This window comes from Hippopotamus amphibius, chromosome 2 (genome assembly GCF_030028045.1).
Source record: "Hippopotamus amphibius kiboko isolate mHipAmp2 chromosome 2, mHipAmp2.hap2, whole genome shotgun sequence".
NCBI classification, from domain to species: Eukaryota; Metazoa; Chordata; class Mammalia; order Artiodactyla; family Hippopotamidae; genus Hippopotamus; species Hippopotamus amphibius.
Window position 1 is genome coordinate 221,954,643 of NC_080187.1, and position 22,163 is coordinate 221,976,805.

The 22,163-nt window shown below is 53.9% G+C and overlaps 8 non-coding genes across 8 annotated transcripts; all 8 read right to left on the bottom strand.

Annotated features, from left to right (window-relative positions):
- Positions 1–2,512: 2,512 nt before the first annotated feature.
- On the bottom strand, positions 2,513–2,593 carry LOC130846938 (small nucleolar RNA SNORD115). The gene has a single exon (XR_009051733.1). It is a non-coding gene; the product is annotated as a small nucleolar RNA SNORD115 (small nucleolar RNA).
- A 2,516-nt stretch (positions 2,594–5,109) lies between these two features.
- Positions 5,110–5,190, bottom strand: LOC130847034 (small nucleolar RNA SNORD115). The gene has a single exon (XR_009051829.1). It is a non-coding gene; the product is annotated as a small nucleolar RNA SNORD115 (small nucleolar RNA).
- Positions 5,191–7,713: 2,523 nt separating this feature from the next.
- LOC130847052 (small nucleolar RNA SNORD115) lies at positions 7,714–7,794 on the bottom strand. Its single transcript, XR_009051847.1, has one exon. It is a non-coding gene; the product is annotated as a small nucleolar RNA SNORD115 (small nucleolar RNA).
- A 2,511-nt stretch (positions 7,795–10,305) lies between these two features.
- LOC130847039 (small nucleolar RNA SNORD115) lies at positions 10,306–10,386 on the bottom strand. The gene has a single exon (XR_009051834.1). It is a non-coding gene; the product is annotated as a small nucleolar RNA SNORD115 (small nucleolar RNA).
- A 2,492-nt stretch (positions 10,387–12,878) lies between these two features.
- Positions 12,879–12,959, bottom strand: LOC130847041 (small nucleolar RNA SNORD115). Its single transcript, XR_009051836.1, has one exon. It is a non-coding gene; the product is annotated as a small nucleolar RNA SNORD115 (small nucleolar RNA).
- A 2,506-nt stretch (positions 12,960–15,465) lies between these two features.
- On the bottom strand, positions 15,466–15,546 carry LOC130847026 (small nucleolar RNA SNORD115). Its single transcript, XR_009051821.1, has one exon. It is a non-coding gene; the product is annotated as a small nucleolar RNA SNORD115 (small nucleolar RNA).
- A 2,506-nt stretch (positions 15,547–18,052) lies between these two features.
- On the bottom strand, positions 18,053–18,133 carry LOC130847027 (small nucleolar RNA SNORD115). The gene has a single exon (XR_009051822.1). It is a non-coding gene; the product is annotated as a small nucleolar RNA SNORD115 (small nucleolar RNA).
- A 2,506-nt stretch (positions 18,134–20,639) lies between these two features.
- LOC130847028 (small nucleolar RNA SNORD115) lies at positions 20,640–20,720 on the bottom strand. Its single transcript, XR_009051823.1, has one exon. It is a non-coding gene; the product is annotated as a small nucleolar RNA SNORD115 (small nucleolar RNA).
- Positions 20,721–22,163: the final 1,443 nt, after the last annotated feature.

Below are 22,163 nucleotides of genomic sequence, written 5' to 3' on the forward strand. Positions count from 1 at the left end.
AACTGAGACCCTCCTCACTCACCTGCGCCCTGCCACATGTGAAGGCTTACCTCAGATGCTTCCTGGAAAGAAGGATGCCTGAAGGGATGTGCCATTCTGTCGAATCCACGTGCTGGGCCAAGGCTCATGGTGATTGCCCTAGGGAACATAGGCCAAACACAGATCTTCATTTCTCTGGGGACGATGGCTGCCAAGAGGTGAGAAGGACAGCTGTGAGAACTCCAACTCCATGCTAGATGCATTGGGGGACGTGTGTGCCACACGCTCATGCATCGAATGATGCTACAAGAAATATCTGCAGCAATATAACCAGGAACATAGGGCCCAAATGTAGCTCCACGCAGAGAAAGGAACACATAGCTGAAACGCATACAAACAGCTCCCTACATAGCTTCCTTCCTGCCTCCCTTCCTCCAGAATGCTCTAGCTCCCTCCCTTTCAACCCTCGTCCTTGGCTGACTCCCTCCATCCATCCATACTTACAAAGATGAAGGCATGAGTGGACAGGTGGATCAATGCCATCTTATGTACCTTAATACTGTGTCAGGGGCAGATGAAATAACCAGTACGTATATGTCTCCCCAGGGAAGGACTAGCCTCATGGATCCTCCAGGCAGCACAAGGCCTGGCACCAGGTCTGCTTGGCGCGGAGAACACTGGGGGTGTTTCTGGGGGGAATGGAGACATTCCTCTGGGCCCGACCCTGGTGTGGGCAAGCGTGTGCTGGCCGATGTCACACTCGGCTTGTCTCTGTGCACAACACCCAGACAATGAGGCCTTTATGTCCCACACAGTGGACATTCACAGGAGCTGGAGGTAGCGCTCTTTGTAGGCAGTGGCTCCCGTAGAGGAAGGCCATCCCAAGAGATGCCACAGGCCTGTATCTGTATGTAGAACTCATGAAAGGGCCTGTCCGTGACAACTGGCCTATCTGAGGGCCCATGATCCCTCACAGAGATGTGGGAAACCCCATTCCAGCAAGGGACCTGCCCTTCAGCTCTCACAAGAGCCAAGAGCATCTAGCTGCCAAGTCCCTGATGAAGGGTCCTTGTTGCCTCTCACCACCTCCAGGCCTGGCCCCACATCCTCCCAACCAACACTTCTTGGAAGTCACTCAAGCACACCCCACAACTGACCATAAGCTCAGTCCATCCTCGTGCTCTGCGTCCACATGCACAGAGATCTGTGTGGTTGCTCCCCAGGGCAACACGTAATGAAATGGTGCCTCCATGGTCAGTCTTACCACAATTCAGGTCAATCGAGTTGAATTTCAAGGCCCGCATTCCGATCTGGTGGATGGGGAGCCACGTCAATCATTCCTCCTTTGGGACCACAGAGATTCCCAAACAGGGCCAATTTCTTCTGTGGCAGCATTCCCTTCTGTGGCCCGTGCAAGGCCACCAAACAGCAGCCATGCAGCTACACCCACCTCAGCCCACATCCCGGGACCACCCCTCCCCTTCAGGTCAACAGGGCCTCACGATGGACATGATAACGGGATGCCCAAGGGCTCTGCAAAGCCTTCATGGGGGAATGGACACCCAGAAGCCTTTTCTTCTCTGGAGGGGGCTCTCTGACAAACCAGTGGCTTCCGGAGAGGACGACCAACCCAAGAGAAGCTATGGTCTTGTGTATGCATGCAGACCCCATCAGAGGCCCCATTCGGATCACTCGGCTCCAACAAAGCACCATGATCCCTCAGAGAGTCCTGGTACAACCCCATTAAAGACCAGGTCATGTCTTCCAGCCCTTGAAATAACCAGCAGCATCCTGCCTCCAAGCACCTGAGGATGGGCTCCTGCCTGCGTCTCACCATCTCTAGGCAGGGCACATGAGCCTTCCCTACTGACAGGTTTTGGGAAACCATAAAGCACACACCACAAGGAACCATTCCCTCAGTTGGTGATCATACTCTGACGCTAGGTGCACAGAGGTCTCTAGAGATGTTCCGCCTGGGGCCAAGGAAGAAAACACTGCCTCGATGTGCTCTCTGACTAGATTACAGCTCTAATGAAGGCATGTGAGTGCACCAGATGTGAGCCCATAAATTTGGGGCAGCAGCAGACATTCCTCCTTGGTAGGCAGGAGGTTGCCAAAAGACTACCCTGTACTGGCTGCTGTGAGGGCGGCCAGCCCATAGTTCAAAATTCTCTGGGGCCTATCGGTAGCAACCAAAAGAGCCACTCACTGCGAAACATTCTGGCTGTGGTGAGTCCATTCCAAGGCTTGCCTTGAAACACAAAATTCAAAGCAGAAAGGCTTAAGGAAAGACTCCACCCATGGCCTCAGAACATGTGGGCCCTGGCACTATGGAACAGGATAGAAAACCAAAGGTGGCAACACATCTTGGATATGTGGAAGCCTCCTACAGTCAGAGGAGTCTCAAGGGATTTCCTCGAGGGAGAGGCGGCTCCAACACCCAGACCCACACACACAACCACACCCACACCCACACCTAGGGTTCGGCAATGGACCAAAAATGCAGGCCATCCTGCCCCTGGATCCCTCTGTTAGGCCTCAGCGTAATCCTATTGAGCATGATATTTTGGTCATCAGCTCTCTTCTGGACCATATGAGTTCTCATCATCGACCCAAATGAGGCCCTCCTCACTCATCTGCGCCCCGCCACATGTGAAGGCTTACCTCAGATGCTTCCTGGAAAGAAGGATGCCTGAAGGGATGTGCCATTCTGTCGAATCCACGTGCTGGGCCAAGGCTCATGGTGATTGCCCTAGGGAACATAGGCCAAACACAGATCTTCATTTCTCTGGGGACGATGGCTGCCAAGAGGTGAGAAGGACAGCTATGAGAACTCCAAATCCATGCTAGATGCATTGGGGGACGTGTGTGCCACACGCTCATGCATCAAATGATGCTACAAGAAATATCTGCAGCAATATATCCAGGAACATAGGGCCCAAATGTAGCTCCACGCAGAGAAAGGAACACATAGCTGAAACGCATACAAACAGCTCCCTACATAGCTTCCTTCCTGCCTCCCTTCCACCATAATGCTCTAGCTCCCTCCCTTTCGACCCTCGTCCTTGGCTCACTCCCTCCATCCATCCATACTTACAAAAATGAAGGCATGAGTGGCCAGGTGGATCAATGCCATCTTATGTACCTTAATACTATGTCAGGGGCAGATGAAATAACCAGTACCTATATGTCTCCCCAGGGAAGGACTAGCCTCATGGATCCTCCAGGCAGCGCAATGCGTGGCACCAGGTCTGCTTGGTGAGGAAAACACTGGGGGTGTTTCTGGGGGGAATGGAGACATTCCTCTGGGCCCCACCCTGGTGTGGGCAAGCGTGTGCTGGCCGATGTCACACTCGGCTTGTCCATGTGCACAACACCCAGACAATGAGGCCTTTATGTCCCACACAGTGGACATTCACAGGAGCTGGAGGGAGCTCTCTTGGTAGGCAGTGGCTCCCGTAGAGGAAGGCCACCCCAAGAGATGCCACAGGCCTGTATCTGTATTTAGAACTCATGAAAGGGCCTGTCCGAGACAACTGGCCTATCTGAGGGCCCATGATCCCTCACAGAGATGTGGGAAACCCCATTCCAGCAAGGGACCTGCCCTTCAGCTCTCACAAGAGCCAAGAGCATCTAGCTGCCAAGTCCCTGATGAAGGGTCCTTGTTGCCTCTCACCACCTCCAGGCCTGGCTCCACATCCGCCGAACCAACACATCTTGGAAGTCACTCAAGCACACCCCACAACTGACCATAAGCTCAGTACATCCTCGTGCTCTGCCTCGACATGCACAGAGATCTGCGTGGTTGCTCCCCAGGGCAACACGTAATGAAATGGTGCCTCCATGGTCAGTCTTACTACACTTCAGGTCAATCGAGTTGAATTTCAAGGCCCGCATTCCGATCGGGTGGATGGGGAGCCACGTCAAGCATTCCTCCTTGGGGACCACAGAGATTCCCAAACAGGGCCAATTTCTTCTGTGGCAGCATTCCCTTCTGTGGCCAGTGCAAGGCCACCAAACAACAGCCATGCAGCTACACCCTCCTCAGCCCACATCCCGGGACCACCCCTCCGCTTCAGGTAAATGGGGCCTCACGATGGACATGATAACGGGATGCCCAAAGGCTCTGCAAAGCCTTCACGGGGGAATGGACACCCAGAAACCTTTTCTCCTCTGGAGGGTGCTCTCTGACAAACCAGTGGCTTCCGGAGAGGACGACCAACCCAGGAGAAGCTATGGTCCTGTGTATGCATGCAGACCCCATCAGAGGCCCCATTCGGATCAAGTGGCTCCAAAAAAGCACCATGATCCCTCACAGAGTCCTGGCACATCCCCATTGAAGACCAGGGCATGGCTTCCAGCCCTTGAAATAACCAGCAGCATCCTGCCTCCAAGCACCTGAGGATGGGCTCCTGCCTGCCTCTCACCATCTCTAGGCAGGGGGCATGAGCCTTCCCTACTGACAGGTTTTGGTAAACCATAAAGCACACACCACAAGGGACCATTCCCTCAGTTGGTGATCATACTCTGGCGCTAGGTGCACAGAGGTCTCTAGAGAGGTTCCCCCTGGGGCCAAGGAAGAAAACACTGCCTCGATGTGCTCTCTGACTAGAATACAGCTCTAATGAAGGCATGTGAGTGCACCAGATGTGAGCCCATAAATTTGGGGCAGCAGCAGACATTCCTCCTTGGTAGGCAGGAGGTTGCCAAAAGACTACCCTGTACTGGTTGCTGCGAGGGCGGCCAGCCCATAGTTCAAAATTCTCTGGGGCCTATCGGTAGCAACCAAAAGAGCCACTCACTGCGAAACATTCTGGCTGTGGTGAGTCCATTCCAAGGCTTGCCTTGAAACACAAAATTCAAAGCAGAAAGGCTTAAGGATAGACTCCACCCATGGCCTCAGAACATGTGGGCCCTGGCACTATGGAACAGGATAGAAAACCAAAGGTGGCAAAACATCTTGGATATGTGGAAGCCTCCTACACTCGGAGGAGTCTCAAGGGATTTCCTTGAGGGAGAGGCTGCTCCACACCCATATCCACACCCACACCCACAACCACACCCACACCCACACCCAGGGCTCTGCAATGGACCAAAATGCAGGCCATCCTGCCCTTGGATCCATCTGTGAGGCCTCAGAATAATCCTATTGAGCATGATTTTTTGGTCATCAGCTCTCTTCAGGACTATATGAGTTCTCATCATCGACCCAAATGAGGCCCTCCTCACTCACCTGCGCCCTGCCACATGTGAAGGCTTCCCTCAGATGCTTCCTGGAAAGAAGGATGCCTGAAGGGATGTGCCATTCTGTCAAATCCACGTGCTGGGCCAAGGCTCATGGTGATTGCCCTAGGGAACATAGGCCAAACACAGGTCTTCATTACTCTGGGGACGATGGCTGCCAAGAGGTTAGAAGGACAGCTGTGAGAACTCCAACTCCATGCTAGATGCATTGGGGGATGTGTGTGCCACACGCTCATGCATCGAATGATGCTGCAAGAAATACCTGCAGCAATATATCCAGGAACATAGGGTCCAAATGTAGCTCCACGCAGAGACAGGAACACATAGCTGAAACGCATACAAACAGCTCCCTACATAGCTTCCTTCCTGCCTCCCTTCCTCCATAATGCTCTAGCTCCCTCCCTTTCGACCCTCGTCCTTGGCTCACTCCCTCCATCCATCCATACTTACAAAGATGAAGGCATGAGTGGACAGGTGGATCAATGCCATCTTATATACCTTAATACTGTGTCAGGGGCAGATGAAATAACCAGTACGTATATGTCTCCCCAGGGAAGGACTTGCCTCATGGATCCTCCAGGCAGCACAAGGCCTGGCACCAGGTCTGCTTGGCGAGGAAAACACTGGGGGTGTTTTTGGGGGCAATGGAGACATTCCTCTGGGCCCCACCCTGGTGTGGGCAAGCATGTGCTGGCCGATGTCTCACTCGGCTTGTCCATGTGTACAACACCCAGACAATGAGGCCTTTATGTCCCACACAGTGGACATTCACAGGAGCTGGAGGGAGCTCTCTTGGTAGGCAGTGGCTCCCATAGAGGAAGGCCAGCCCAAGAGATGCCACAGGCCTGTATCTGTATGCAGAACCGATGAAAGGGCCTTTCTGAGAAAACAGGCCTTTCTGAGGGCCCATGATCCCTCAGAGAGACCTGGGAAATCCCATTCCAGCAAGTTACCGGCCCTTCAGCTCTCACACGAGCCAAGAGCATCTAGCTGCCAAGTCCCTGATGAACTGTCCTTGTTGCCTCTCACCACCTCCAGGCCTGGCCCCACATCCTCCCAACCAACACTTCTTGGAAGTCACTCAAGCACACCCCACAACTGACCATAAGCTCAGTCCATCCTCGTGCTCTGCCTCGACATGCACAGAGATCTGCGTGGTTGCTCCCCAGGGCAACACGTAATGAAATGGTGCCTCCATGCTCAGTCTTACTACACTTCAGGTCAATCGAGTTGAATTTCAAGACCCGCATTCCGATCTGGTGGATGGGGAGCCACGTCAAGCATTCCTCCTTGGGGACCACAGAGATTCCCAAACAGGGCCAATTTCTTCTGTGGCAGCATTCCTTTCTGTGGCCCGTGCAAGGCCACCAAACAACAGCCATGCAGCTACACCCTCCTCAGCCCACATCCCGGGACCACCCCTCCCCTTCAGGTCAACAGGGCCTCACGATGGACATGATAACGGGATGCCCAAAGGCTCTGCAAAGCCTTCACGGGGGAATGGACACCCAGAAGCCTTTTCTCCTCTGGAGGGGGCTCTCTGACAAACCAGTGGCTTCCGGAGAGGACGACCAACCCAGGAGAAGCTATGGTCCTGTGTATGCATGCAGACCCCACCAGAGGCCCCATTCGGATCAAGTGGCTCCAACAAAGCACCATGATCCCTCACAGAGTCCTGGCACAACCCCATTGAAGACCAGGGCATGGCTTCCAGCCCTTGAAATAACCAGCAGCATCCTGCCTCCAAGCACGTGAGGATGGGCTCCTGCCTGCCTCTCACCATCTCTAGGCAGGGGGCATGAGCCTTCCCTACTGACAGGTTTTGGGAAGCCATAAAGCACACACCACAAGGGACCATTCCCTCAGTTGGTGATCATACTCTGGCGCTAGGTGCACAGAGGTCTCTAGAGATGTTCCGCCTGGGGCCAAGGAAGAAAACACTGCCTCGATGTGCTCTCTGACTAGAATACAGCTCTAATGAAGGCATGTGAGTGCACCAGATGTGAGCCCATAAATTTTTGGCAGCAGCAGACATTCCTCCTTGGTAGGCAGGAGGTTGCCAAAAGACTACAATGTACTGGCTGCTGTGAGGACGTCCAGCCCATAGTTCAAAATTCTCTGGGGCCTATCAGTAGCAACCAAAAGAGCCACTCACTGCGAAACATTCTGGGTCTGGTGAGTCCATTCCAAGGCTTGCCCTGAAACACAAAATTCAAAGCAGAAAGGCTTAAGGAAAGACTGCACCCATGGCCTCAGAACATGTGGGCCCTGGCACTAGGGAGCAGGATAGAAAACCAAAGGTGGCAACACATCTTGGATATGTGGAAGCTTCCTACACTCGGAGGAGTCTCAAGGGATTTCCTTGAGGGAGAGGCTGCTCCAACACCCAGACCCACACCCACACCCACACCCACACCCACACCCATACCCACACCCAGGGCTCTGCAATGGACCAAAATGCAGGCCATCCTGCCCCTGGATCCCTCTGTGAGGCCTCAGAATAATCCTATTGAGCATGTTTTTTTGGTCATCAGCTCTCTTCAGGACCATATGAGTTCTCATCATCGACCCAAATGAGGCCCTCCTCACTCACCTGCGCCCTGCCACATGTGAAGGCTTCCCTCAGATGCTTCCTGGAAAGAAGGATGCCTGAAGGGATGTGCCATTCTGTCGAATCCACGTGCTGGGCCAAGGCTCATGGTGATTGCCCTAGGGAACATAGGCCAAGCACAGGTCTTCATTTCTCTGGGGACGATGGCTGCCAAGAGGTTAGAAGGACAGCTGTGAGAACTCCAACTCCATGCTAGATGCATTGGGGGATGTGTGTGCCACACGCTCATGCATCGAATGATGCTACAAGAAATACCTGCAGCAATATATCCAGGAACATAGGGCCCAAATGTAGCTCCACGCAGAGAAAGGAACACATAGCTGAAACACATACAAACAGCTCCCTACATAGCTTCCTTCCTGCCTCCCTTCCTCCAGAATGCTCTAGCTCCCTCCCTTTCGACCCTCGTCCTTGGCTCACTCCCTCCATCCATCCATACTTACAAAGATGAAGGCATGAGTGGACAGGTGGATCAATGCCATCTTATGTACCTTAATACTGTGTCAGGGGCAGATGAAAGAACCAGTACGTATATGTCTCCCCAGGGAAGGACTAGCCTCATGGAACCTCCAGGCAGCACAAGGCTTGGCACCAGGTCTGCTTGGCGCGGAAAACACTGGGGGTGTGTCTTGGGGAATGGAGACATTCCTCTGGGCCCCACCCTGGTGTGGGCAAGCGTGTGCTGGCCGATGTCACACTCGGCTTGTCCATGTGCACAACACCCAGACAATGAGGCCTTTATGTCCCACGCAGTGGACATTCACAGCAGCTGCAGGGAGCTCTGTTGGTAGGCAGTGGCTCCCGTAGAGGAAGGCCAGCCCAAGAGATGTCACGAGCCTGTATCTGTATGCAGAACCCATGAAAGGGCCTGTCTGAGAAAACTGGCCTATCTGAGGGCCCATGATCCCTCACAGAGACCTGGGAAACCCCATTCCAGCAAGGGACCTACCCTTCAGCTCTCACAAGAGCCAAGAGCATCTAGCTGCCAAGTCCCTGATGAAGGGTCCTTGTTGCCTCTCACCACCTCCAGGCCTGGCTCCACATCCGCCCAACCAACACATCTTGGAAGTCACTCAAGCACACCCCACAACTGACCATAAGCTCAGTATATCCTCGTGCTCTGCCTCGACATGCACAGAGATCTGCGTGGTTGCTCCCCAGGGCAACACGTAATGAAATGGTGCCTCCCTGGTCAGTCTTACTACACTTCAGGTCAATCGAGTTGAATTTCAAGGCCCGCATTCCGATCTGGTGGATGGGGAGCCACGTCAAGCATTCCTCCTTGGGGACCACAGAGATTCCCAAAAAGGGCTAATTTCTTCTGTGGCAGCATTCCCATCTGTGGCCAGTGCAAGGCCACCAAACAACAGCCAAGCAGCTACACCCTCCTCAGCCCACATCCCGGGACCACCCCTCCGCTTCAGGTCAACAGGGCCTCACGATGGACATGATAACGGGATGCCCAAAGGCTCTGCAAAGCCTTCACGGGGGAATGGACACCCAGAAGCCTTTTCTCCTCTGGAGGGGGCTCTCTGACAAACCAGTGGCTTCCGGAGAGGACGACCAACCCAGGAGAAGCTATGGTCCTGTGTATGCATGCAGACACCATCAGAGACCCCATTCGGATCAAGTGGCTCCAACAAAGCACCATGATCCCTCACAGATACATGGCACAACCCCATTGAAGACCAGGGCATGGCTTCCAGCCCTTGAAATAACCAGCAGCATCCTGCCTCCAAGCACCTGAGGATGGGCTCCTGCCTGCCTCTCACCATCTCTAGGCAGGGGGCATGAGCCTTTCCTACTGACAGGTTTTGGGAAGCCATAAAGCACACACCACAAGGGACCATTCCCTCAGTGGGTGATCATACTCTGGCGCTAGGTGCACAGAGGTCTCTAGAGATGTTCCGCCTGGGGCCAAGGAAGAAAACACTGCCTCGATGTGCTCTCTGACTAGAATACAGCTCTAATGAAGGCATGTGAGTGCACCAGATGTGAGCCCATAAATTTGGGGCTGCAGCAGACATTCCTCCTTGGTAGGCAGGAGGTTGCCAAAAGACTACCCTGTACTGGCTGCTGTGAGGGCGGCCAGCCCATAGTTCAAAATTCTCTGGGGCCTATCGGTAGCAACCAAAAGAGCCACTCACTGCGAAACATTCTGGCTCTGGTGAGTCCATTCCAAGGCTTGGCCTGAAACACAAAATTCAAAGCAGAAAGGCTTAAGGAAAGACTCCACCCATGGCCTCAGAACATGTGGGCCCTGGCACTATGGAGCAGGATAAAAAACCAAAGGTGGCAACACATCTTGGATATGCGGAAGCGTCCTACACTGGGAGGAGTCTCAAGGAATTTCCTCGAGGGAGAGGCGGCTCCAACACCCAGACCCACACACACAACCACACCCACACCCACACCTAGGGTTCGGCAATGGACCAAAAATGCAGGCCATCCTGCCCCTGGATCCCTCTGTTAGGCCTCAGCGTAATCTTATTGAGCATGATATTTTGGTCATCAGCTCTCTTCTGGACCATATGAGTTCTCATCATCGACCCAAATGAGGCCCTCCTCACTCATCTGCGCCCCGCCACATGTGAAGGCTTACCTCAGATGCTTCCTGGAAAGAAGGATGCCTGAAGGGATGTGCCATTCTGTCGAATCCACGTGCTGGGCCAAGGCTCATGGTGATTGCCCTAGGGAACATAGGCCAAACACAGATCTTCATTTCTCTGGGGACGATGGCTGCCAAGAGGTGAGAAGGACAGCTATGAGAACTCCAAATCCATGCTAGATGCATTGGGGGACGTGTGTGCCACATGCTCATGCATCAAATGATGCTACAAGAAATACCTGCAGCAATATATCCAGGAACATAGGGCCCAAATGTAGCTCCACGCAGAGAAAGGAACACATAGCTGAAACGCATACAAACAGCTCCCTACATAGCTTCCTTCCTGCCTCCCTTCCACCATAATGCTCTAGCTCCCTCACTTTCGACCCTCGTCCTTGGCTCACTCCCTCCATCCATCCATACTTACAAAAATGAAGGCATGAGTGGCCAGGTGGATCACTGCCATCTTATGTACCTTAATACTATGTCAGGGGCAGATGAAATAACCAGTACCTATATGTCTCCCCAGGGAAGGACTAGCCTCATGGATCCTCCAGGCAGCGCAATGCGTGGCACCAGGTCTGCTTGGCGAGGAAAACACTGGGGGTGTTTCTGGGGGGAATGGAGACATTCCTCTGGGCCCCACCCTGGTGTGGGCAAGCGTGTGCTGGCCGATGTCACACTCGGCTTGTCCATGTGCACAACACCCAGACAATGAGGCCTTTATGTCCCACACAGTGGACATTCACAGGAGCTGGAGGGAGCTCTCTTGGTAGGCAGTGGCTCCCGTAGAGGAAGGCCACCCCAAGAGATGCCACAGGCCTGTATCTGTATTTAGAACTCATGAAAGGGCCTGTCCGAGACAACTGGCCTATCTGAGGGCCCATGATCCCTCACAGAGATGTGGGAAACCCCATTCCAGCAAGGGACCTGCCCTTCAGCTCTCACAAGAGCCAAGAGCATCTAGCTGCCAAGTCCCTGATGAAGGGTCCTTGTTGCCTCTCACCACCTCCAGGCCTGGCTCCACATCCGCCGAACCAACACATCTTGGAAGTCACTCAAGCACACCCCACAACTGACCATAAGCTCAGTACATCCTCGTGCTCTGCCTCGACATGCACAGAGATCTGCGTGGTTGCTCCCCAGGGCAACACGTAATGAAATGGTGCCTCCATGGTAAGTCTTACTACACTTCAGGTCAATCGAGTTGAATTTCAAGGCCCGCATTCCGATCGGGTGGATGGGGAGAAACGTCAAGCATTCCTCCTTGGGGACCACAGAGATTCCCAAACAGGGCCAATTTCTTCTGTGGCAGCATTCCCTTCTGTGGCCAGTGCAAGGCCACCAAACAACAGCCATGCAGCTACACCCTCCTCAGCCCACATCCCGGGACCACCCCTCCGCTTCAGGTCAACGGGGCCTCACGATGGACATGATAACGGGATGCCCAAAGGCTCTGCAAAGCCTTCACGGGGGAATGGACACCCAGAAGCCTTTTCTCCTCTGGAGGGGGCTCTCTGACAAACCAGTGGCTTCTGGAGAGGACGATCAACCCAGGAGAAGCTATGGTCCTGTGTATGCATGCAGACCCCATCAGAGGCCCCATTCGGATCAAGTGGCTCCAAAAAAGCACCATGATCCCTCACAGAGTCCTGGCACATCCCCATTGAAGACCAGGGAATGGCTTCCAGCCCTTGAAATAATCAGCAGCATCCTGCCTCCAAGCACCTGAGGATGGGCTCCTGCCTGCCTCTCACCATCTCTAGGCAGGGGGCATGAGCCTTCCCTACTGACAGGTTTTGGGAAGCCATAAAGCACACACCACAAGGGACCATTCCCTCAGTGGGTGATCATACTCTGGCGCTAGGTGCACAGAGGTCTCTAGAGATGTTCCGCCTGGGGCCAAGGAAGAAAACACTGCCTCGATGTGCTCTCTGACTAGAATACAGCTGTAATGAAGGCATGTGAGTGCACCAGATGTGAGACCATAAATTTGGGGCTGCAGCAGACATTCCTCCTTGGTAGGCAGGAGGTTGCCAAAAGACTACCCTGTACTGGCTGCTGTGAGGGCGGCCAGCCCATAGTTCAAAATTCTCTGGGGCCTATCGGTAGCAACCAAAAGAGCCACTCACTGCGAAACATTCTGGCTCTGGTGAGTCCATTCCAAGGCTTGCCCTGAAACACAAAATTCAAAGCAGAAAGGCTTAAGGAAAGACTCCACCCATGGCCTCAGAACATGTGGGCCCTGGCACTATGGAGCAGGATAGAAAACCAAAGGTGGCAACACATCTTGGATATGTGGAAGCCTCCTACACTCGGAGGAGTCTCAAGGGATTTCCTTGAGGGAGAGGCTGCTCCACACCCATATCCACACCCACACCCAGGGCTCTGCAATGGACCAAAATGCAGGCCATCCTGCCCTTGGATCCATCGGTGAGGCCTCAGAATAATCCTATTGAGCATGATTTTTTGGTCATCAGCTCTCTTCAGGACCATATGAGTTCTCATCATCGACCCAAATGAGGCCTTCCTCACTCACCTACGCCCTGCCACATGTGAAGGCTTCTCTCAGATGCTTCCTGGAAAGAAGGATGCCTGAAGGGATGTGCCATTGTGTCCAATCCACGTGCTGGGCCAAGGCTCATGGTGATTGCCCTAGGGAACATAGGCCAAACACAGATCTTCATTTCTCTGGGGACGATGGCTGCCAAGAGGTGAGAAGGACAGCTGTGAGAACTCCAACTCCATGCTAGATGCATTGGGGGACGTGTGTGCCACACGCTCATGCATCGAATGATGCTACAAGAAATACCTGCAGCAATATATCCAGGAACATAGGGCCCAAATGTAGCTCCACGCAGAGAAAGGAACACATAGCTGAAACGCATACAAACAGCTCCCTACATAGCTTCCTTCCTGCCTCCCTTCCTCCAGAATGCTCTAGCTCCCTCCCTCTCGACCCTCGTCCTTGGCTCACTCCCTCCATCCATCCATACTTACAAAGATGAAGGCATGAGTGGACAGGTGGATCAATGCCATCTTATGTACCTTAATACTGTGTCAGGGGCAGATGAAAGAACCAGTACGTATATGTCTCCCCAGGGAAGGACTAGCCTCATGGATCCTCCAGGCAGCACAAGGCCTGGCACCAGGTCTGCTTGGCACGTAAAACACTGGGGGTGATTATGGGGGGAATGGAGACATTCCTCTGGGCCCGACCCTGGTGTGGGCAAGCGTGTGCTGGCCGATGTCACACTCGGCTTGTCCATGTGCACAACACCCAGACAATGAGGCCTTTATGTCCCACGCAGTGGACATTCACAGGAGCTGGAGGGAGCTCTCTTGGTAGGCAGTGGCTCCCGTAGAGGAAGGCCATCCCAAGAGATGCCACAGGCCTGTATCTGTACGCAGAACCCATGAAAGGGCCTGTCTGAGAAACCTGGCCTATCCGAGCGCCCATGATCCCTCACAGAGACCTGGGAAACCACATTCCAGCAAGGGACCTGCCCTTCAGCTCTCACAAGAGCCAAGAGCATCTAGCTGCCAAGTCCCTGATGAAGGGTCCTTGTTGCCTCTCACCACCTCCAGGCCTGGCCCCACATCCTCCCAACCAACACTTCTTGGAAGTCACTCAAGAAGACCCCACAACTGACCATAAGCTCAGTCCATCCTCGTGCTCTGCCTCGACATGCACAGAGATCTGCATGGTTGCTCCCCTGGGCAACACGTAATGAAATGGTGCCTCCATGGTCAGTCTTACTACACTTCAGGTCAATCGAGTTGAATTTCAAGGCCCGCATTCCGATCTGGTGGATGGGGAGCCATGTCAAGCATTCCTCCTTGGGGACCACAGAGATTCCCAAACAGGGCCAATTTCTTCTGTGGCAGCATTCCCTACTGTGGCCCGTGCAAGGCCACCAAACAACAGCCATGCAGCTACGCCCTCCTCAGCCCACATCCCGGGACCACCTCTCCCCTTCAGGTCAACAGGGCCTCACGATGGACATGATAACGGGATGCCCAAGGGCTCTGCAAAGCCTTCATGGGGGAATGGACACCCAGAAGCCTTTTCTCCTCTGGAGGGGGCTCTCTAATAAGCCAGTGGCTTCCGGAGAGGTCGACCAACCCAGGATAAGCTATGGTCCTGTGTATGCATGCAGACCCCATCAGAGGCCCCATTCGGATCAAGTGGCTCCAACAAAGCACCATGATCCCTCACAGAGTCCTGGCACAACCCCATTGAAGACCACGGCATGGCTTCCAGCCCTTGAAATAACCAGCAGCATCCTGCCTCCAAGCACCTGAGGATGGGCTCCTGCCTGCCTCTCACCATCTCTAGGCAAGGGGCATGAGCCTTCCCTACTGACAGGTTTTGGGAAGCCATAAAGCACACACCACAAGGGACCATTCCCACAGTTGGGGATCATACTCTGGCGCTAGGTGCACAGAGGTCTCTAGAGATGTTCCGCCTGGGGCCAAGGAAGAAAACACTGCCTCGATGTGCTCTCTGACTAGAATACAGCTCTAATGAAGGCATGTGAGTGCACCAGATGTGAGCCCATAAATTTGGGGCAGCAGCAGACATTCCTCCTTGGTAGGCAGGAGGTTGCCAAAAGACTACCCCGTACTGGCTGCTGTGAGGGCGGCCAGCCCATAGTTCAAAATTCTCTGGGGCCTATCGGCAGCAACCAAAAGAGCCACTCACTGCCGAACATTTTGGCTGTGGTGAGTCCATTCCAAGGCTTGGCCTGAAACACAAAATTCAAAGCAGAAAGGCTTAAGGAAAGACTCCACCCATGGCTTCAGAACATGTGGGCCCTGGCACTATGCAGCAGGATAGAAAACCAAAGGTGGCAACACATCTTGGATATGTGGAAGCCATCTACACTGGGAGGAGTCTCAAGGGATTTCCTCGAGCGAGAGTCTGCTCCAACACCCACACCCAAACCCACACACACACCCACACCCAGGGCTCTGCAATGGACCAACAATGCAGGCCATCCTGCCCCTGGATCCCTCTGTTAGGCCTCAGCGTAATCCTATTGAGCATGATTTTTTGGTCATCAGCTCTCTTCAGGACCATATGAGTTCTCATCCTCGACCCAACTGAGGCCCTCCTCACTCACCTGCGCCCTGCCACATGTGAAGGCTTACCTCAGATGCTTCCTGGAAAGAAGGATGCCTGAAGGGATGTGCCATTCTGTCGAATCCACGTGCTGGGCCAAGGCTCATGGTGATTGCCCTAGGGAACATAGGCCAAACACAGATCTTCATTTCTCTGGGGACGATGGCTGCCAAGAGGTGAGAAGGACAGCTGTGAGAACTCCAACTCCATGCTAGATGCATTGGGGCACGTGTGTGCCACACGCTCATGCATCGAATGATGCTACAAGAAATACCTGCAGCAATACATCCAGGAACATAGGGCCCAAATGTACCTCCACGCAGAGACAGGAACACATAACTGAAACGCATACAAACAGCTCCCTACATAGCTTCCTTACTGCCTCCCTTGCTCCAGAATGCTCTAGCTCCCTCCCTTTCGACCCTCGTCCTTGGCTCACTCCCTCCATCCATCCATACTTACAAAGATGAAGGCATGAGTGGACAGGTGGATCAATGCCATCTTATGTACCTTAATACTGTGTCAGGGGCAGATGAAATAACCAGTACGTATATGTCTCCCCAGGGAAGGACTAGCCTCATGGATCCTCCAGGCAGCACAAGGCCTGGCACCAGGTCTGCTTGGCGGGGAAAACACTGGGGGTGTTTCTGGGGGGAATGGAGACATTCCTCTGGGCCCCACCCTGGTGTGGGCAAGCGTGTGCTGGCCGATGTCACACTCGGCTTGTCCATGTGCACAACACCCAGACAATGAGGCCTTTATGTCCCACACAGTGGACATTCACAGGAGCTGGAGGGAGCTCTCTTGGTAGGCAGTGGCTCCCGTAGAGGAAGGCCAGCCCAAGAGATGCCACAGGCCTGTATCTGTATGCAGAACCCATGAAAGGGCCTGTCTGAGAAAACTGGCCTATCTGAGGGCCCATGATCCCTCACAGAGACCTGGGAAACCCCATTCCAGCAAGGGACCAGCCCTTCAGCTCTCACAAGAGCCAAGAGCATCTAGCTGCCAAGTCCCTGATGAAGGGTCCTTGTTGCCTCTCACCACCTCCAGGCCTGGCCCCACATCCTCCCAACCAACACTTCTTGGAAGTCACTCAAGAAGACCCCACAACTGACCATAAGCTCAGTCCATCCTCGTGCTCTGCCTCGACATGCACAGAGATCTGCATGGTTGCTCCCCTGGGCAACACGTAATGAAATGGTGCCTCCATGGTCAGTCTTACTACACTTCAGGTCAATCGAGTTGAATTTCAAGGCCCGCATTCCGATCTGGTGGATGGGGAGCCATGTCAAGCATTCCTCCTTGGGGACCACAGAGATTCCCAAACAGGGCCAATTTCTTCTGTGGCAGCATTCCCTACTGTGGCCCGTGCAAGGCCACCAAACAACAGCCATGCAGCTACGCCCTCCTCAGCCCACATCCCGGGACCACCTCTCCCCTTCAGGTCAACAGGGCCTCACGATGGACATGATAACGGGATGCCCAAGGGCTCTGCAAAGCCTTCATGGGGGAATGGACACCCAGAAGCCTTTTCTCCTCTGGAGGGGGCTCTCTAATAAGCCAGTGGCTTCCGGAGAGGTCGACCAACCCAGGATAAGCTATGGTCCTGTGTATGCATGCAGACCCCATCAGAGGCCCCATTCGGATCAAGTGGCTCCAACAAAGCACCATGATCCCTCACAGAGTCCTGGCACAACCCCATTGAAGACCACGGCATGGCTTCCAGCCCTTGAAATAACCAGCAGCATCCTGCCTCCAAGCACCTGAGGATGGGCTCCTGCCTGCCTCTCACCATCTCTAGGCAAGGGGCATGAGCCTTCCCTACTGACAGGTTTTGGGAAGCCATAAAGCACACACCACAAGGGACCATTCCCACAGTTGGGGATCATACTCTGGCGCTAGGTGCACAGAGGTCTCTAGAGATGTTCCGCCTGGGGCCAAGGAAGAAAACACTGCCTCGATGTGCTCTCTGACTAGAATACAGCTCTAATGAAGGCATGTGAGTGCACCAGATGTGAGCCCATAAATTTGGGGCAGCAGCAGACATTCCTCCTTGGTAGGCAGGAGGTTGCCAAAAGACTACCCCGTACTGGCTGCTGTGAGGGCGGCCAGCCCATAGTTCAAAATTCTCTGGGGCCTATCGGCAGCAACCAAAAGAGCCACTCACTGCCGAACATTTTGGCTGTGGTGAGTCCATTCCAAGGCTTGGCCTGAAACACAAAATTCAAAGCAGAAAGGCTTAAGGAAAGACTCCACCCATGGCTTCAGAACATGTGGGCCCTGGCACTATGCAGCAGGATAGAAAACCAAAGGTGGCAACACATCTTGGATATGTGGAAGCCATCTACACTGGGAGGAGTCTCAAGGGATTTCCTCGAGCGAGAGTCTGCTCCAACACCCACACCCAAACCCACACACACACCCACACCCAGGGCTCTGCAATGGACCAACAATGCAGGCCATCCTGCCCCTGGATCCCTCTGTTAGGCCTCAGCGTAATCCTATTGAGCATGATTTTTTGGTCATCAGCTCTCTTCAGGACCATATGAGTTCTCATCCTCGACCCAACTGAGGCCCTCCTCACTCACCTGCGCCCTGCCACATGTGAAGGCTTACCTCAGATGCTTCCTGGAAAGAAGGATGCCTGAAGGCATGTGCCATTCTGTCGAATCCACGTGCTGGGCCAAGGCTCATGGTGATTGCCCTAGGGAACATAGGCCAAACACAGATCTTCATTTCTCTGGGGACGATGGCTGCCAAGAGGTGAGAAGGACAGCTGTGAGAACTCCAACTCCATGCTACATGCATTGGGGGACGTGTGTGCCACACGCTCATGCATCGAATGATGCTACAAGAAATACCTGCAGCAATACATCCAGGAACATAGGGCCCAAATGTACCTCCACGCAGAGACAGGAACACATAACTGAAACGCATACAAACAGCTCCCTACATAGCTTCCTTACTGCCTCCCTTGCTCCAGAATGCTCTAGCTCCCTCCCTTTCGACCCTCGTCCTTGGCTCACTCCCTCCATCCATCCATACTTACAAAGATGAAGGCATGAGTGGACAGGTGGATCAATGCCATCTTATGTACCTTAATACTGTGTCAGGGGCAGATGAAATAACCAGTACGTATATGTCTCCCCAGGGAAGGACTAGCCTCATGGATCCTCCAGGCAGCACAAGGCCTGGCACCAGGTCTGCTTGGCGGGGAAAACACTGGGGGTGTTTCTGGGGGGAATGGAGACATTCCTCTGGGCCCCACCCTGGTGTGGGCAAGCGTGTGCTGGCCGATGTCACACTCGGCTTGTCCATGTGCACAACACCCAGACAATGAGGCCTTTATGTCCCACACAGTGGACATTCACAGGAGCTGGAGGGAGCTCTCTTGGTAGGCAGTGGCTCCCGTAGAGGAAGGCCAGCCCAAGAGATGCCACAGGCCTGTATCTGTATGCAGAACCCATGAAAGGGCCTGTCTGAGAAAACTGGCCTATCTGAGGGCCCATGATCCCTCACAGAGACCTGGGAAACCCCATTCCAGCAAGGGACCAGCCCTTCAGCTCTCACAAGAGCCAAGAGCATCTAGCTGCCAAGTCCCTGATGAAGGGTCCTTGTTGCCTCTCACCACCTCCAGGCCTGGCCCCACATCCTCCCAACCAACACTTCTTGGAAGTCACTCAAGAAGACCCCACAACTGACCATAAGCTCAGTCCATCCTCGTGCTCTGCCTCGACATGCACAGAGATCTGCATGGTTGCTCCCCTGGGCAACGCGTAATGAAATGGTGCCTCCATGGTCAGTCTTACTACACTTCAGGTCAATCGAGTTGAATTTCAAGGCCCGCATTCCGATCTGGTGGATGGGGAGCCATGTCAAGCATTCCTCCTTGGGGACCACAGAGATTCCCAAACAGGGCCAATTTCTTCTGTGGCAGCATTCCCTACTGTGGCCCGTGCAAGGCCACCAAACAACAGCCATGCAGCTACGCCCTCCTCAGCCCACATCCCGGGACCACCTCTCCCCTTCAGGTCAACAGGGCCTCACGATGGACATGATAACGGGATGCCCAAGGGCTCTGCAAAGCCTTCATGGGGGAATGGACACCCAGAAGCCTTTTCTCCTCTGGAGGGGGCTCTCTAATAAGCCAGTGGCTTCCGGAGAGGTCGACCAACCCAGGATAAGCTATGGTCCTGTGTATGCATGCAGACCCCATCAGAGGCCCCATTCGGATCAAGTGGCTCCAACAAAGCACCATGATCCCTCACAGAGTCCTGGCACAACCCCATTGAAGACCACGGCATGGCTTCCAGCCCTTGAAATAACCAGCAGCATCCTGCCTCCAAGCACCTGAGGATGGGCTCCTGCCTGCCTCTCACCATCTCTAGGCAAGGGGCATGAGCCTTCCCTACTGACAGGTTTTGGGAAGCCATAAAGCACACACCACAAGGGACCATTCCCACAGTTGGGGATCATACTCTGGCGCTAGGTGCACAGAGGTCTCTAGAGATGTTCCGCCTGGGGCCAAGGAAGAAAACACTGCCTCGATGTGCTCTCTGACTAGAATACAGCTCTAATGAAGGCATGTGAGTGCACCAGATGTGAGCCCATAAATTTGGGGCAGCAGCAGACATTCCTCCTTGGTAGGCAGGAGGTTGCCAAAAGACTACCCCGTACTGGCTGCTGTGAGGGCGGCCAGCCCATAGTTCAAAATTCTCTGGGGCCTATCGGCAGCAACCAAAAGAGCCACTCACTGCCGAACATTTTGGCTGTGGTGAGTCCATTCCAAGGCTTGGCCTGAAACACAAAATTCAAAGCAGAAAGGCTTAAGGAAAGACTCCACCCATGGCTTCAGAACATGTGGGCCCTGGCACTATGCAGCAGGATAGAAAACCAAAGGTGGCAACACATCTTGGATATGTGGAAGCCATCTACACTGGCAGGAGTCTCAAGGGATTTCCTCGAGCGAGAGTCTGCTCCAACACCCACACCCAAACCCACACACACACCCACACCCAGGGCTCTGCAATGGACCAACAATTCAGGCCATCCTGCCCCTGGATCCCTCTGTTAGGCCTCAGCGTAATCCTATTGAGCATGATTTTTTGGTCATCAGCTCTCTTCAGGACCATATGAGTTCTCATCCTCGACCCAACTGAGGCCCTCCTCACTCACCTGCGCCCTGCCACATGTGAAGGCTTACCTCAGATGCTTCCTGGAAAGAAGGATGCCTGAAGGCATGTGCCATTCTGTCGAATCCACGTGCTGGGCCAAGGCTCATGGTGATTGCCCTAGGGAACATAGGCCAAACACAGATCTTCATTTCTCTGGGGACGATGGCTGCCAAGAGGTGAGAAGGACAGCTGTGAGAACTCCAACTCCATGCTAGATGCATTGGGGGACGTGTGTGCCACACGCTCATGCATCGAATGATGCTACAAGAAATACCTGCAGCAATACATCCAGGAACATAGGGCCCAAATGTACCTCCACGCAGAGACAGGAACACATAACTGAAACGCATACAAACAGCTCCCTACATAGCTTCCTTACTGCCTCCCTTGCTCCAGAATGCTCTAGCTCCCTCCCTTTCGACCCTCGTCCTTGGCTCACTCCCTCCATCCATCCATACTTACAAAGATGAAGGCATGAGTGGACAGGTGGATCAATGCCATCTTATGTACCTTAATACTGTGTCAGGGGCAGATGAAATAACCAGTACGTATATGTCTCCCCAGGGAAGGACTAGCCTCATGGATCCTCCAGGCAGCACAAGGCCTGGCACCAGGTCTGCTTGGCGGGGAAAACACTGGGGGTGTTTCTGGGGGGAATGGAGACATTCCTCTGGGCCCCACCCTGGTGTGGGCAAGCGTGTGCTGGCCGATGTCACACTCGGCTTGTCCATGTGCACAACACCCAGACAATGAGGCCTTTATGTCCCACACAGTGGACATTCACAGGAGCTGGAGGGAGCTCTCTTGGTAGGCAGTGGCTCCCGTAGAGGAAGGCCAGCCCAAGAGATGCCACAGGCCTGTATCTGTATGCAGAACCCATGAAAGGGCCTGTCTGAGAAAACTGGCCTATCTGAGGGCCCATGATCCCTCACAGAGACCTGGGAAACCCCATTCCAGCAAGGGACCAGCCCTTCAGCTCTCACAAGAGCCAAGAGCATCTAGCTGCCAAGTCCCTGATGAAGGGTCCTTGTTGCCTCTCACCACCTCCAGGCCTGGCCCCACATCCTCCCAACCAACACTTCTTGGAAGTCACTCAAGAAGACCCCACAACTGACCATAAGCTCAGTCCATCCTCGTGCTCTGCCTCGACATGCACAGAGATCTGCATGGTTGCTCCCCTGGGCAACGCGTAATGAAATGGTGCCTCCATGGTCAGTCTTACTACACTTCAGGTCAATCGAGTTGAATTTCAAGGCCCGCATTCCGATCTGGTGGATGGGGAGCCATGTCAAGCATTCCTCCTTGGGGACCACAGAGATTCCCAAACAGGGCCAATTTCTTCTGTGGCAGCATTCCCTACTGTGGCCCGTGCAAGGCCACCAAACAACAGCCATGCAGCTACGCCCTCCTCAGCCCACATCC